The sequence below is a fragment of the Dasypus novemcinctus genome, chromosome 29 (assembly GCF_030445035.2).
Source record: "Dasypus novemcinctus isolate mDasNov1 chromosome 29, mDasNov1.1.hap2, whole genome shotgun sequence".
Classification (NCBI taxonomy): Eukaryota; Metazoa; Chordata; class Mammalia; order Cingulata; family Dasypodidae; genus Dasypus; species Dasypus novemcinctus.
In genome coordinates this window covers 30,586,425-30,601,104 of record NC_080701.1, presented here as the reverse complement: position 1 = coordinate 30,601,104, position 14,680 = coordinate 30,586,425, and positions in this window count along the sequence as shown.

The window sequence follows — 14,680 nt, the reverse complement described above, 5'->3', positions numbered from 1 at the left end:
CCATTCAGCCCAGTACTTCTCAATGTTTTCAGTCCTTATTCCCTTTGACCAAAATACAGATTTCATAACCTGCTTCTGTATTAATTGAAATTCAAAGTAAATGTTTCTATTCAAAATAAAGTTTAAAAAATCAAAGCCCTAGGACAAGTTCTACATTATTTTCAAATTTCATATCACCTCCTCACCTATTCTTTTAAAGATTTATTTATTTACTTTAATATTATCTTTATTTACTGCCCCCACCCCCAAGATGGTTCTCTCATATGTCTGCTTGTCTTTTCCAGGAGGCACTGGGAACCAAGCCCAGGACCTCCCACAAAGGAGGGCAGTGCTCAATGCCCTGAGCCACACCCACTTCCTGTGGGCTGTGGCATTTAGTTGTCTAACATGTTGCAGTGGGTGCAGGTGTCTGTTTGTGTTCTTTAGGAGGCACTGGGACTCGAACCCAGGATCTCTGATGTGGAAGGTGAGCACCCAGACTGGTTGAGCCACATCCACTTCCCTCCTCACCTTTTCTGATATGCTTCTCAGAATAGCAAAATTCTTAAACCCGCTATACCTTAGTATAGTTGAGGAAACCAGCCATGAGAAGGAAAGTGACTCAGTGAGCAGTGTGGCCTAAGAGAGACCTGAATCAGGAAGTCAGACACTTCAATTCCAGTAATGATATTCCCCTTAGCCTGTATGATCTTATAGAGACCTTAGTTTTCTCATCCATAAAATGGATTAAAGAAACACCCTTGTTTGCTTCTTTCTGTGAGATTCCATGAAGATCAAAATAGATAATGGGCATAAAAGTTGTTTGGGGAAAAAGAACACTATATGCATATGGTATGAGGGACACTTACTTTTTTGTAATGGAAAAAAACTGATAAATGATGGTTATTGCTCCAATCAAGGGGTTACCAACACATTCAGTTCTGCAGCTGATTTCTCAGTTTTCTATGGTGCACTTGATTTGCTTTCTGAGGCAGCCAGTGGTTCTGAAGCCCCCAAACTCACCACATTCTTTTCTCTTAGTTCTCCTAAAATTCCCACTATGAGACAGAGAAGTTTCACCAAGAAGAAAGTTCTGTGGTGAAAACTCCCAATGGCCAAGTCTGGGATGACTAGAATCCATGCAATGAAATAAGAATCCATGAGTCCATAGCAAGACAAACAAATGAATAATTAAATAAATGGGGGAGAAGAGAAAGCTCTTCCTTACTGTAGAATTCCAGCATGTAAAAGCACTGATAGAATATCACCATACATTGACAAGCACAACAGTAATTATGGTTACAAGCATGATTCATTAATGTAGGCTAAACTTAATCGACAAATGTATGAAAAGAAACAAGGTATATACATGGTCTCAAAGTATCTCCCATCAAGATACTTTAACATAAAAAGGGAAAATGGTATCTTTAAAACCTGGCATACACCATCTTAATAAATGATCAAAGTTAACATCACCTATAAAAGGGGAAATTGACATCATGTGCCTCCTGATACAATGCACCGAGAAAGACACAACATCACTTCAGTGATATTATTGGACAAAAACTTAAATCATGAGGCAACATCAGAAACCCCATATTGAGGAACATTGTGCAGAATAACTGGCCAGTACTTTTCAAAAGGATCAGGATCATGAAAGTCAAAGAAAGGCTGAGGGACTTTTTCAGATTAAAGGGGACTAAGGAGCCTGATCACAAAATGCAACACATGTGTGGCAGTGAGATATTATTTATAAATTACAAAAAGAGATATTGTAAACTGGTCTGTTCCTCTGGAGATGATACCCTTTGATTGATTTAAATCCACAGGCTTCATGTTGACTTGATTAAATGGAGATTAGGGCTTTGATTAGATCATGTCATTAGGGCATGCAGGGTTGAGTTCTCTCCCCCTTGTGGATACAAAATCAAGAAGGCAGAAGAATAAGACACACCTGAGAAGAGAGCTCCACAGACATGAAAGAGGAGAGGATTGTGATGCTGAGGCCTGGAGAAGAGAGATGAACCGTTTGCCTGATAGTTTAGAGCTGATCTGTAAAGAGAACAGAGCAGCTGAGTCCAGAAAGAAAGAGTCGAGCCTTCCAGCCTACAGCTGACATCAGAAGGAGCTGGGACCACAGAGCCTTAAGAGGAATGAGGAAGGCTGAACCCTCGAAGATGTCTCCTGTCATCTTGCATCAACACATAGCGACAGATTTTGGTGAGGAAATATCTCTTATGGTACCTTAAGTTCAACTCTTCAGGGCCTTGTAAGCTTCTACCCCAAATGATTGCCCTTTATAAAACCCAACAGATTTCTGGTACTTTGCATCAGCACCTCTTTGGCTGACTAAGACAATGTGATTCTGGACTGGATCTTCTACCAGAGATAGGACATAAATGAGAGTATTGGAAAAATGAGAAGAAAGCTTGAAGATTTTATTGTAGTTCTTTATAAATGTTAACAACGTATTGTGATAATTGGACTGTGGTTATATAAAATGTTAACATTTGAGAAATCCAGAGAAAGGTATACTAGAGTCCTTTGTACTACTCTTGTATTTTTTTTGGTAAACCTGAAATTATTCAAAATCAAAGTTTGAAAAAGTAAAAAATATATGCATATTTTATGAAAGAACATGAGTGCATGTGACACTCCCCACGCTTGCAGAAATAACTGGAGATGGGAGGATGGGGAGGTGAGGAAGTCTTTGATTGTGTATGGGAGAGTGAAGGGGTCTCACAGGTAGGAGCTAATATCTGCTATCATTTGGTTATTATAGTAAATATTTTGAATTCACATCTATTTTATGTGGCTATTGTGAGATTGAAATAATACCTATAAATGCTTAGCACAGTCATTAGCCCATGGTAAGTGCCTGGTAAGTGCTCGCCATTGTCATTGTGCTTTCATTGTCATCATCTTGCTTGTTACAATCTGGGAAAGTCTAGGGGTCTTCTGGCTACACACATACACTCCACTTGGAAATGTAAATATCTGCACATATCTTTTCCCCAGTTAGAGACTTCTCTATCATTTTAACCTTACTAAACTCCACCACAGTTAGAAAACTAAAAATAGGATTTATTTAGTCAAATGCCTTTTCTGTGTCAATCAAAATAATCATGTGTTTTTCCTGCTTCAATTCGTTAATGTGGTGCATTACATTAATTGATTTTCTTACGTTGAACCACCCTTGCATACCTGGGATAAAACCCACTTGATTGATCATATTGCATAATTTTTCAATGTGCTGTTGGATTTGAGTTGCAAATATTTTATTGAGGGTTTTTGCATCTGTATTCAAAAGAGAAACAGGTCTATAATTTTCTTGTGGTATCATTATCTGGCTTTGGTATTTGGCATTTATGTTGGCTTCATAAACTGAATTAGTTAGTGTTCCTTCCTCTTCAAATATTTTAGAACGGTTTGAGTAGGTTTGGGATTAATTGTTATGGAATGATTGGTAAAATTCACCTGTGAAGCTCCCTAGCCTTGAGCTTTCCTTTGTTGAGAGATTTTTAAAATTTTATTTTAAAGTATTTTTATTGCTATATTTCATATAATTTCAAATTACAATAAAATGTGATAAATAGAGAATAATACAGAGAAAATCACTTATAAAATTAAGATATAGGTAAACAAAGTCTTGAAAAATATAGTTAGATCCTTTCAATGTGAGTACAAGTAGTCTCTTAAATTTAAAAGGAATTTTTCCAGTGCTGACAGAGAATTCAGATGCCTTTGAAGAGAAAGGGCAGGCCACTTTTCTGGTGTTTTCCTGAGATGGGATAGTTCATTTCAAAGAGGAATTGACCATGAAGTATCTTTATTCTGTATTCCGGATGGAAAGATGGAGGAACTCCAGCCCATGTCAATCGTCCACTGGCCTCAGTGACACTCAGATGGAGTCAGAGTGGGTGAAAGTCCTTGTACGCTTTGGAGGCCTGAAGGGAAAGAAAGGAACGGCACTATTTACACCTCCAGCCTACTCTAGGGGAAGGGACCATCACAGAGTTCAGGAGGGCCACACCCTAGGTTTGAAAACTTACCTTCTGCTGTGGTTGATGTCAGGACCTCATCAAATCTCTCCAGTGCCTTTAGCATCTTCTCCATTGCCTCTTCGTGTTGGAAGTGTTTGGATCTCTCCTCCTGTAGTTCACAGACCAACAAAGTTAACTCTCCATTCAGCATCGCTTTCATCCTCTTTGCCTTCCTGTAGGTGTTCACAAGGCTAGGGACCCTTACAGTCTCTTTCTCGAGCCTAGCATCTTCTAGGGATGTCTCAGCCTCTTTATATACCTTGACGGTAGCACTAATCTTGTCAAGGAGCTGACATTTTTCTTCAGGTAGTGCAGCCAGGATGTCTGCAAGCTGCTTTTCACAGCTTATATAAAATCGCCTTTCCACAGACCACACAAATCTGACTAAAAATAAGAGGCCCACCAAGAAACCGATGACAGGTGGACACACCACAGTTTCCCCCTGGAGACTGTGGAACATGTGGTCTGAACTCGTATCATCAGGGAGCAGCTCCATCACCCCCTCTCACAGCTTCCCGAGGGGCAGCCCAAGGTAAAGCTCCACAGAAGGACACAGGTCCTTCAGTACACTGGAGTCACCACAGGGCACTGCCCAGTAACCACAGAGCCACCAGACTCAACCAACTGCAGAGAATCCCCCAGAAATCCACCTGGAACCCAGCAGCAACTGACACCTTGAGCAGGTCATCAGGGAGCTGGTCTGAAGAAGGAATTAGACGTTTACATGTGCTTGTCTTCATTATGTTCTAATGGTCTTTCTTTCCCTCATTTTAAATTGTTATTGATGAATATTTGAAATACAATGGAATATAGCAGTCTTTTGAAAATGTTTTTTTTGATAAAATTTTATTGAAGCATATCATTCCTATATGAAATAACATAAACAGTGATGTATAGTAAAATTTCTTACCTTACAAAACTGCCGTGCCTATCATCATAATGGGCCCCACCACTATATTAATTTGAAACTTTTGTTATAAACTATGTAAGAGCATCATTAAAATATTACTACTAACTATAGTCTATACTTTATATTTGATGTATTTTCCCTCCAACCCACGAGATAACTAACCCTGTATTAGTATTACACAGTTGTTACAGTTCATGAGAGAATGTTCTCATATTTTCCGTGTTAACCAGTCTATCTTCTACCACTAGAATCCAAGTGTTATACAGACCCATGTTTTCTATAATCCAAAGAGTACACTCAGTGGAGCTCATTTTCCTCACAGAGTTGAGCAGTCATCACTGTAGTCAATTTTAGCATATTTCCATTTCTATAAAAGGAAAACTCCCATATCCTCTTATACCCCTTATAGTTGTCTCCTAGAATTAATTTATCTTCCTTGCCATTGCTGCCAAAATGTTACAATATTATATGTAACTATAGTCCATAAATTACATTAGCTGTAATTTTCCAGTATTTCACCATATTCTTAAAACTTAATAAATCAGAAACATTCTTTTATGGATGCTATTAACCACATTCCTTATCTACCACAAAAGTCACTGCTATGCATCCCCTAGATTATTCTCTAGTTCCTTTTAAATTGACATTTTCACCCACAGACTATCCCTTTTCGCCACAATATCATTTATAAATCACTAGCGTTAGTTATATTCACTCTAATGTGTTATTCTCAACTCTATTCATTTATGCACTTTTACAATAAATGTAATTAACAATTCTACATACATTGTGCTTCAGCTTTCATTCTGTTGAGAGGTTTTTGATGACTGATTCAATCTCTTTACTTGTGATTGTTGAAGTTTTCTGTATCTGCTACGGTCAGTGTAGGTTGTTCATGTGTTTCTAGGAAAGTGTCCATTTCATCTAAGTTGTCTAATTTGCTGCTATACAGTTGTTCATAATAACCTCTTATGATCTTTTCTATTTCTGTGGGGTCAGTAGTATGTCACTCCTGTCATTTGTGATTTTATTTGGTTGTGTCTTCTCTATTTTTTATTTGTCAGTCTAGCAATGGGCTTGTCAATTTTACTCATCTTTTCAAAGAAGCAACTTTTGGTTTTGTTGATTCTATTGCTTTTTTTAAATTTTCAATTTCATTTTATTATGTTGTAATCTTTGTTATTTCCTTTCTTCTTTGGGATTAGTTTGCAGTTCTTTTTCTGGTTCCTCTAGGCATGCAGTTAGTTCTTTGATTTTAGCTCTTTCCTTTAATTTTTTTTTATCGATAATAAAGGCATTTCGAGCTATGAATTTTCCTCTCAGCCATGCCTGCACTGCATCTCATACATTTAAAAATATATTTTTAATTGAAGTATATCATTACTACATGAAAATGCATGGACAATAAGTGTATAGCAAAGGCTGTGAACTTAAAAACTGAACATGCATTATATCATACAAGGATCCCACACATCACCCTCCACCAACACCTTGCACTGTTGTGTAACATTTGTTATAAACTATGCAAAAGTATCATCAAAAATTACTACTAAGTATAGTCCCTATCTTACATTTGGTGTATTTTTCCCCAACCCTCCCTATTTTTGAAACAATGTATTTTTATCGCAGAGGTTGTGAACTTGCAAAACAATCATGGACCTTTGTAGAATTCCCATAAAACACCCCCTCACCCACATGCCACACCATTGTTACAGATTATTAGATAGTATTATCAGACTCTTATCACCAATCAAAGTTCATGGTATAACTTTGGCACACTTTTGGTTGATGGGCACTTGACTTGGGTTGTTTCTGTCTTTTGGTAATTGTGAATAATGCCACTATGAACATTGGTGTGCTGATGTCAATTTGTATCATAGTTTTTAGTTTTTATGGATATATTCCTACTAGAGGAATTGCTGGATCACATGACAGTTCTATGTTTAGCTTCCTGAGAACAGTCAACCTGTCTTCCACATAGGCTGCATCATTTTACAATCCCACCAACAATGAAGGAATGTTCCTATTTCTCCACATCCTCTCCAGCACTTATTGTTGTCTGTTTTTAAAATAATAACCCTTCCATATGGTGTTAAATGATATCTCATTGTTGTTATGAGTTGCAGTTCACTTACAGCTAGTGATAAGGAACATTTTTTTTTCATGTGCTTTTTGGCTATTTGCACTTCCTATTTGGAGAACTGTCTACTTAAATTTTTTGCTCATTTTAAAATTGGATTACTTACTCTTTCATTTTTGAGTTGTATGATCTCTTTGTATAGAATAGAAATCAAACACTTATCAGATATGTGGTTTCCAAATATTTTCTCCTTTTGAATGTGCTGCCATTTCACCTTCTTGATGATGTCGATTGAATCAGAGAAATATGTAAGTTTGAGGAGGTCCCATTTATTCATCTTTTTTTTCCTTACTTATGCTTTCAGTATAAAGTTGAAGAATCCACCACTTACCAACAGTTCCAGAAGATGTTTCCCTACATTTTCTTCTAGGAGCTTTATGGTTCTTGCTTTTATATTTAGGTCTTTGATCCATTTCGAGTTAATTTTTGTATGAGATGTGAGATAGGAGTCTTCTTTCTTTCTTTTGGCTGTGGATATCCGGTTTTCCCGGCACCATTTGTTGAATAGATTGTTCTGCCCCAGGTGGATGAGCTTGACAGGTTTGTCCAAAATCACTTGACCATAGAGATGAGGGTTTGTTTCTGAACCATCAATTGAGTCCATTTGTCTATGTGTCGGTCTTTATGCCAATAACATGCTGTTTTTCTACATACCTAGGTAATACGATTTAAAGTCCAGAAATGACAGTCCTCCAACTTCATTTTTCCTTTTTAAGATGTTTCTGACTATTCGGGCCTCTTATCCTTCCAGATAAATTTAATAGTTTTATTTTCCATTTATTTAAAAATGCTGGTGGAAATTTCATTGGGATTGCACTGAATCTGTATATAAATTTGGGTAGAATTGAGATCTTAATGATACTTAGTCTTCCAATCCAAGAGAAAGGAATGTTCTTCCAATTAATTAGCTCTTTTTAAAAATTTCTTTTAGCAATGTATTGTAGTTTTCTGAATACAAGTGCCTTACCTCCTTGGTTAAGTTTATTCTTAAGTATTTGATTCTTTTATTTGCTATTGTAAATGGAATTTTCTTCCTAACTTTTTCCTCAAATTGCGCATTACATTTCTTTAGAAACACCACTGATTCTATTATATTGATCTTGTATCCCGACACTCTACTGAAATCGTTTATTAATTCTAGCAGCTTTGCTGTAGGTTTTTGAGGACTTTCAAGATATAGGACCATATCATCTGTGAATAGTGAAAGTTTTGCTTCTTCCTTTCAAATTCGGATGCCTTTTATTTCTTTTTCAAGCCTGATTGCCCTAGCTAGAGTCTCTAGCACTATATTGTTCAACAGTGTTGACAGTGGGCATCCTGGTTTTGTCCCTGATCTCAATGGGAAAGCTTTCAGTCTTTCACCATTGTGTACAATGTTAGCTGTGGGTTTTTCATACATGGCCTTTATCATGTTGAGAAAGTTTCCTTCAATTCCTATTTTTTGTAGTATTTTTATCAAGAAAGCATGCTGTATTGTGTCAAATGCCTTTTCTGTGTCAATCGATAAAATCATGTGATTTTTCTTTTTTGATTTATTAATGTTTTGTATTATGCTGCTTTATTTTCTTGTGTTGAACCACCTTTGCATGCCTGGTATAAACTCACTTGATCATGATGAATAATTCTTTTAATATATTGTTGGATTTGATTAGCAATATTTTTTGCTGATTTTTGCATTCATATTCATTGCAGAAATGGGTCTGTAATTTTCTTTTTTTGTAGTATCTTTATCTGGCTTTGATATTAGGGTGATATTGGCTTCATAGAATAAACTCATAGCATCCCTTCTTCTTCAACTTTTTTGAAGAACTTGAGTGAGATTGGTATTAAATTTTCTTTGAATGCTTGGTAGAATTCTCATGTGAAATCATCTAGTCCTGGGCTTTTCATTTTGGGGAGCCATTTTATGACTCTTTCAATCTGTTTACTTGTGACTGGTTTGTTGGGGTCTTCTGTTTCTTGTAGGGTCAGTGTAGATTGTTTACACATTTCTAGGAATTTTCCATTTTGTCTACGTTGTCAAGATTTTTGGCATAAAGTTGTTCATAATATCGTCTTAGGATCTCCTTTATTTCTGTGGGATCAGTAGTAGGGTTCCCCTTTTCATTTTTTATTTCATTTATTTGCATCTTCTTTCTTTTTTTCTTAGTCAGTCTAGCTAAGGGTTTGTCAATTTTGTTAATCTTCTTGAAGAACCTACATTTGATTCTGTTAATTTTATTGCTTTGTTTTGTTCTCAATTTCATTCACTTCTGATCTTTGTTATTTCATTCCCTCTGCTTGCTCTGGGATTAGTTTGCTGTTATTTTTCTCATTCCTCCAGTTGTGTAGTTAGGCATTGATTTTAGATCTTTCTTCTTTTTTAATGTAAGTATTGAAGGATATAAATTTTCCTCTCAGCACTGCCTTTGCTGTATCCCATAGGTTCTGATGTGTTGTGTTCTCATTGTCATTCATCTTGACATATTTATTGATTTTTCTTGAAATTTCTTCTTTAATACACTGATTATTGAAGATTGTGATGTTTAATCTCCATATATGTGTGAATTTTACCTTTTTCTATTTCTTGTTCATTTCCAACTTTATTCTGTTATGATCAGAGAAAGTGTGTTATATAATTTTGATCTTATTGAATTTATTGATATCAGCTTTGTGACCCAACATATGGTCTATTCTGGAGAAAGATGCATGAGTACTTGAAAAGAATGTATAGCCTTCTGATTTGGGGTGCAATGTTCTGTATAAGTGTATTAGGTGTAGTCCACTTATCATTTTATTCAAGCTCTCTGTTTCTTTATTAATCCTCTGCCCAAATGTTCTATCCAATGTTGAGAGTGGTGTATTGAAGTCTCCAACTATTATTGTGGAGACATCTTGTTCTCCCTTCAGTTTTGCCAGTTTTTGCCTCCTATGTGTTGGGGCATCCTGGTTAAGTGCATATACATTTCTGATTGTGATTCCTTCCTGGTGACTCATCCCTTTTACTAATTTGTAATGTCCTTCCTTGTCTCTATTAATAGTTTTGCTTTTAAAGTCTATTTCATTCAATATAAGTAGAGCTACCCCAGCCTTTTTGGTTATTGCATGCATGGAATATCTTTTTCCAACCTTTCACTTTCAATCTATTGGTATCCTGACTCTAAGATGAGTCTCTTGCAGACAGAAAATAGAAGGCTCATATTTTCTTATCCATTTTTTACTCTGTGTATTTTGTTTGGAGAGTTTAATCCAATAACATTCAATGTTATTAATGGAAAGGCAGTTCTTATTTCATCCATTTTGACCTTTAAGTTTTATCTGACTTTTTATTTTCACCACTCTTTTGACACTTTTATTCATGTTACTGATACAATCACCATTTCTGGATTCTCTTCCAAGCCCCCCTCTCCTGACTTTTCTTTTCAGGCTATAACACTCCCTTTGGTATGTCCTGCAAAGTTGGCCTTTTTGTTATAAACTCTCTCAGTTTCTGTTTACCTGTGAATATTCTAAACTTGCCCTGATGTTTGAAAGATAATCCTCCCAGATATAAAATTCTTGGCTAGAAGTTTTTCTCTTGCAGTATCTTAAATATTACATGGCACTGACTTCTTGCCTCTATAGTTTCTGATGCAAAATTGGCACTTAATCTTGTTAGGTATCCCTTGTATGTTATGCACAGCTTTTCTCTTCCTGCTCTCAGTATTCTCTCCTTGGCTTTGGCATTTGACATTCTGGTTAATAAGTGTCTCAGAGTTGGTCTATTTGGATTCATTTGGATAGGAGTATGATGTACTTCTTGGACATAGCTATCTATGCCCTTCAATATGGTTGGGAAATTTCTACCATTATTTCTTCAAATATTCCTTCTGCCCATTTTCTCTTTTCTTCTCCTTTTGGGATGCCCATGACACATAGGTTTGAATGTTACTTGGTGTCATTTATTTCCCTGACACCCTGTTCAATTTTTTCCATTCTTTTCTTCTTCTGTTCTTTTGTATGTTTGCATTTGGAGGTCATGTCTTCAAACTCACAGATTCTTTCTTCTTCTTCCCAAAATCTTCTGCTATATTCCTCCATTGTGTTTTTATGTCATTTATTGCACCTTCCATTCCCATAAGATCTATTATTTTTCTATGTACACTTGCAAATTCTTCTTTGTGCTCCCCCAGTGTCTTCTTAATATCCTAAATCTCTTCAGCCACTCATTGAATTTATCCAGGGTATTTGCTTGAACATATCTGATTCATTTTCTCAACTCCTTTATGCCATCTGACAGGCATCTTATTCCTTTAACTGGGCAATATCTTCCTGTTTCTTGGTATGGATTGTAATTTTTTGTTGGTGTCTTTGCATCTGGCTTACTAGTTGTATTTATTTGGGGTGCAGTTTCTTCCTTTAGTTTAGGGATTTCTTGTCTTTTCTTCCTTGTTCATTGTATAGTAGGAGCCAAGGATGTAGTTGGTGCTGTAATCTGTGGAAGCTGAAGCTGCCCACATTGCTCCAAGAATTGATGAAACTTCTCCCACCTTTCTCCTTTTTCAGACATAGGGACAGAGCTACAATCGTGTGTGACAATCCCAGTTATACAGGACAAGAATGTCTGTAGTTGCCCAGAGATACTGATGAAGCTTCACAGCCCTTCCTCCCTTACCTGGGACAGGGATTGAGCAGCAGTTGTGGGCAGTAATCTATGCCATGTGGGTCCAAAATGAGCACACTTCCCCAAGGTAAACTAACATAGCCTCAGCCCCCCCCATTGCTTGGGGTGGGGATGGACGCTCTTAGTGCTCAGCAATTTAATCTGTGTGCGCCAAATATGCCTGCAGTTGCCCTGAGAGGCTGAGGTCACACTGTCCCTTCTGCCCATTAGAGGGTGGGAATGAAACCACCGATACCCAATATTTCAGTCCCTGTAGGCCAAAAGCACCCACTGTTACCTGAAGAGGCTGAAGAAACACCAGTCCCCTCCTATTCTATTGAGTGATGGAGGTGGCTCCATTTGCAACCACCAGTTCAGTCCCTTTAAGCCGAAAGTATCTGCCATTTCCTAGAGAGCTTGAGGATATGCCAGTCTCCTCCTATGCTTTTAGGGCCTGGGGTTGACTCCACCAGCACCCAAGAGTTCAGACCCTGTAGGCCAAAAGTACCCACCATTTCCTGGAGAGGCTGAGGAGAACCCAGACCCCTACTATCATATTAGGGATGGGGGTAGATCCATAGGCATCCAACAGTTCAGTCCCTGCAGTCCTAAAATGCCTGCTGTTGCCCAGAGAGGCTGAGGAAACAAAAGCCCCCTCATTTCCTTTGGGGAGTGTGGGTGGATCCACAAGTACCCACCAATCCAGACTTTGTGGACCCAAAGCACCTGCAGTCACCCAGAGATGCTGGGCAAACATAAAAACCTTCTCTTGTCCTATTGGTGGTGGGATAGAGATACAGGTGCCCAATAGTCAGGTTTGTGCAGGCCAGAAGCACCTGAAGTTGTCCCGAGAGTCTGAGGGAACACCAGCCCCCTCCTATCCTATGGGGGGCAGAGTGGAGATTAAGTCAAAGGCATTCAACAAACCAGTTCATGAGGACTGAAAATGCCCACAGTTTTCCAGAAAGGCTGAGGAAACCCAGCTCCTCTTCTGTCCTATTGGGTTAAGGGCTGGTAGACACAGGTGTCTGGCCAAAAGCATCTGCAGATGTCTGCAAAAGCTGGTCCAGGTCCTGCCAGCATCTTCCCTGTTGCAGGTGGGGTGGGAGCCCAGGCTAGGGCTGCAGTCTGATCTTAGAGGAAAGAATCCAGTTCCTAAATTCACTGTGATTTTCAGTATGCCCGGCTTCCCCTCATACCAGGGACAGAGTCAAATGGTGGCTACAGGTTTCTTTCCAACTTAGACAGGTTCAAATCCTAGCTGTTCTTAGGGTTATACTTTAGCCAGGTGATTTACTTATCAGTAGCTGAAGTCAGTGGACAAAGATCTCTTCCTCCACCATTTATGTGAAATGTAGCTTCTAACTCCAGCCATGGAATAGCTCCCAAGGCACCTTCTGTTGCTAGATAGGATGGGCTCCAGCATCTGCAGCATGGCTTGCAATTCCCCAGAGAGCTGGTGCATGTCACCCCATCTTCCTCCCTGCTGGAGATGGAGCTGGGGTTTAGGCTAGAGCTGCAATCTGATCTGGAAGAAAAGAAGCCAGTCACCACCGTCACTGGGATTCTCAGTCCACCCTGCTTCCCTTTGTGCCTGTGGCAGAGTTAAAATGGCAGCTAACGGCCTCTTTCCAACTTGGACAGTTTTAACTTTTACTGTTCTTAGGACTAAACTTTAACCAGCCAAATTTACTAATCAGTAGCTGAAGCTCGTGCCACACAGTGTCTTCCTCCTCTGTTTTTGGGAAATGGAGTTTACAACTCCAGCCACGTAATAGTTCCTGAGGTGGCTTGTGCAGCTAACACGGGCCTCCCTATTGTCGTGGGCTCTACTCAGAAATCTCTGCTGATGGGCAGTCTCTTCCTTCATACTTTCAAGGATGTTGCAGGATGCTCTTCTGGTCCACTGGGAGCCCCTAAACAGATGTTTTAGATAGCTCTGGGTGATTACCAACTGCCCTGCAGGATGAGCTGACTCTAGGACCTCCTTATGCTGCCGCCATCTTGGCTTCTCCCATTCCATACCTTTTGATACGTTGTGTTCTCATTTTCATTCATTTCAAGATATTTACTAATTTCTCTTGTAATTTCTTCTTTGACCAACTGGTTGTTTAATAGTTTGTTGTTTAACCTCTGTATATTTGTGATTTTCCTGTTCTTAGCCTGTTATTAATTTCCAGTTTCATTCCATTATGATCGGAGAAGGTGCTTTGTACAATTTCAGTCTTTTAAAAGTTATTTTATTTTTATTTATTTCATTATTTATTTATTTCTCTCCCTTCTCCCCCACCCTGGTTGTCTGTTCTGTGGTTCTATTTGCTGCGCCTTGTTTCTTTGTCCACTTCTGTTGTTGTTAGTGGCACAGGAATCTGTGTCTCTTTTTGTTGCATCATCTTGTTGTGTCAGCTCTCCGTGTGGATGGCGCTATTCTTAGGCAGGTGCTGTTGAAGAACTTTGAGGACTTAAATTGTAGAGGCAGCCACATGAACATCTGGGGGAGAAGTAGTCTAAATGTGGAAGAGTGCAAGGACCTATATATGTGAAGAACTTGTTGGAAGAATGAAAAGAACCCTGGAGTGACTGGGAAGGAATGAACCAGTTAAGACTGGGGAGAAATGAATCAAGATTGGAAATCTCATGAGGCCTGATAATTTTGCAAAGGGTTTGGATTTCATTCCGGTTATAATTGGAGGTCACTGGAAGGTTGAAGCAACCTTATGCATTAAAAAGACTTATGTATTAAAAAGATCACTCTGGTTGTTTGCAAAGGGTAGATCATAAGGATTGAGGATTGAAGCAGGGAAATTGGTTAAGGGGCTACCAGGTTTAAGCATATGAGAAACAATGATGGTGACTTGAACCAAGAGTATAGTGGTAGAAAACAGGAAAGTGGTCTAATTCAGAATATATTTTGGAAGCCTAGGCATATGATTTACTAATGGAGTGTGTGACAGTTTGAGATAATTTTTATCAATCCCAAAAAGAGA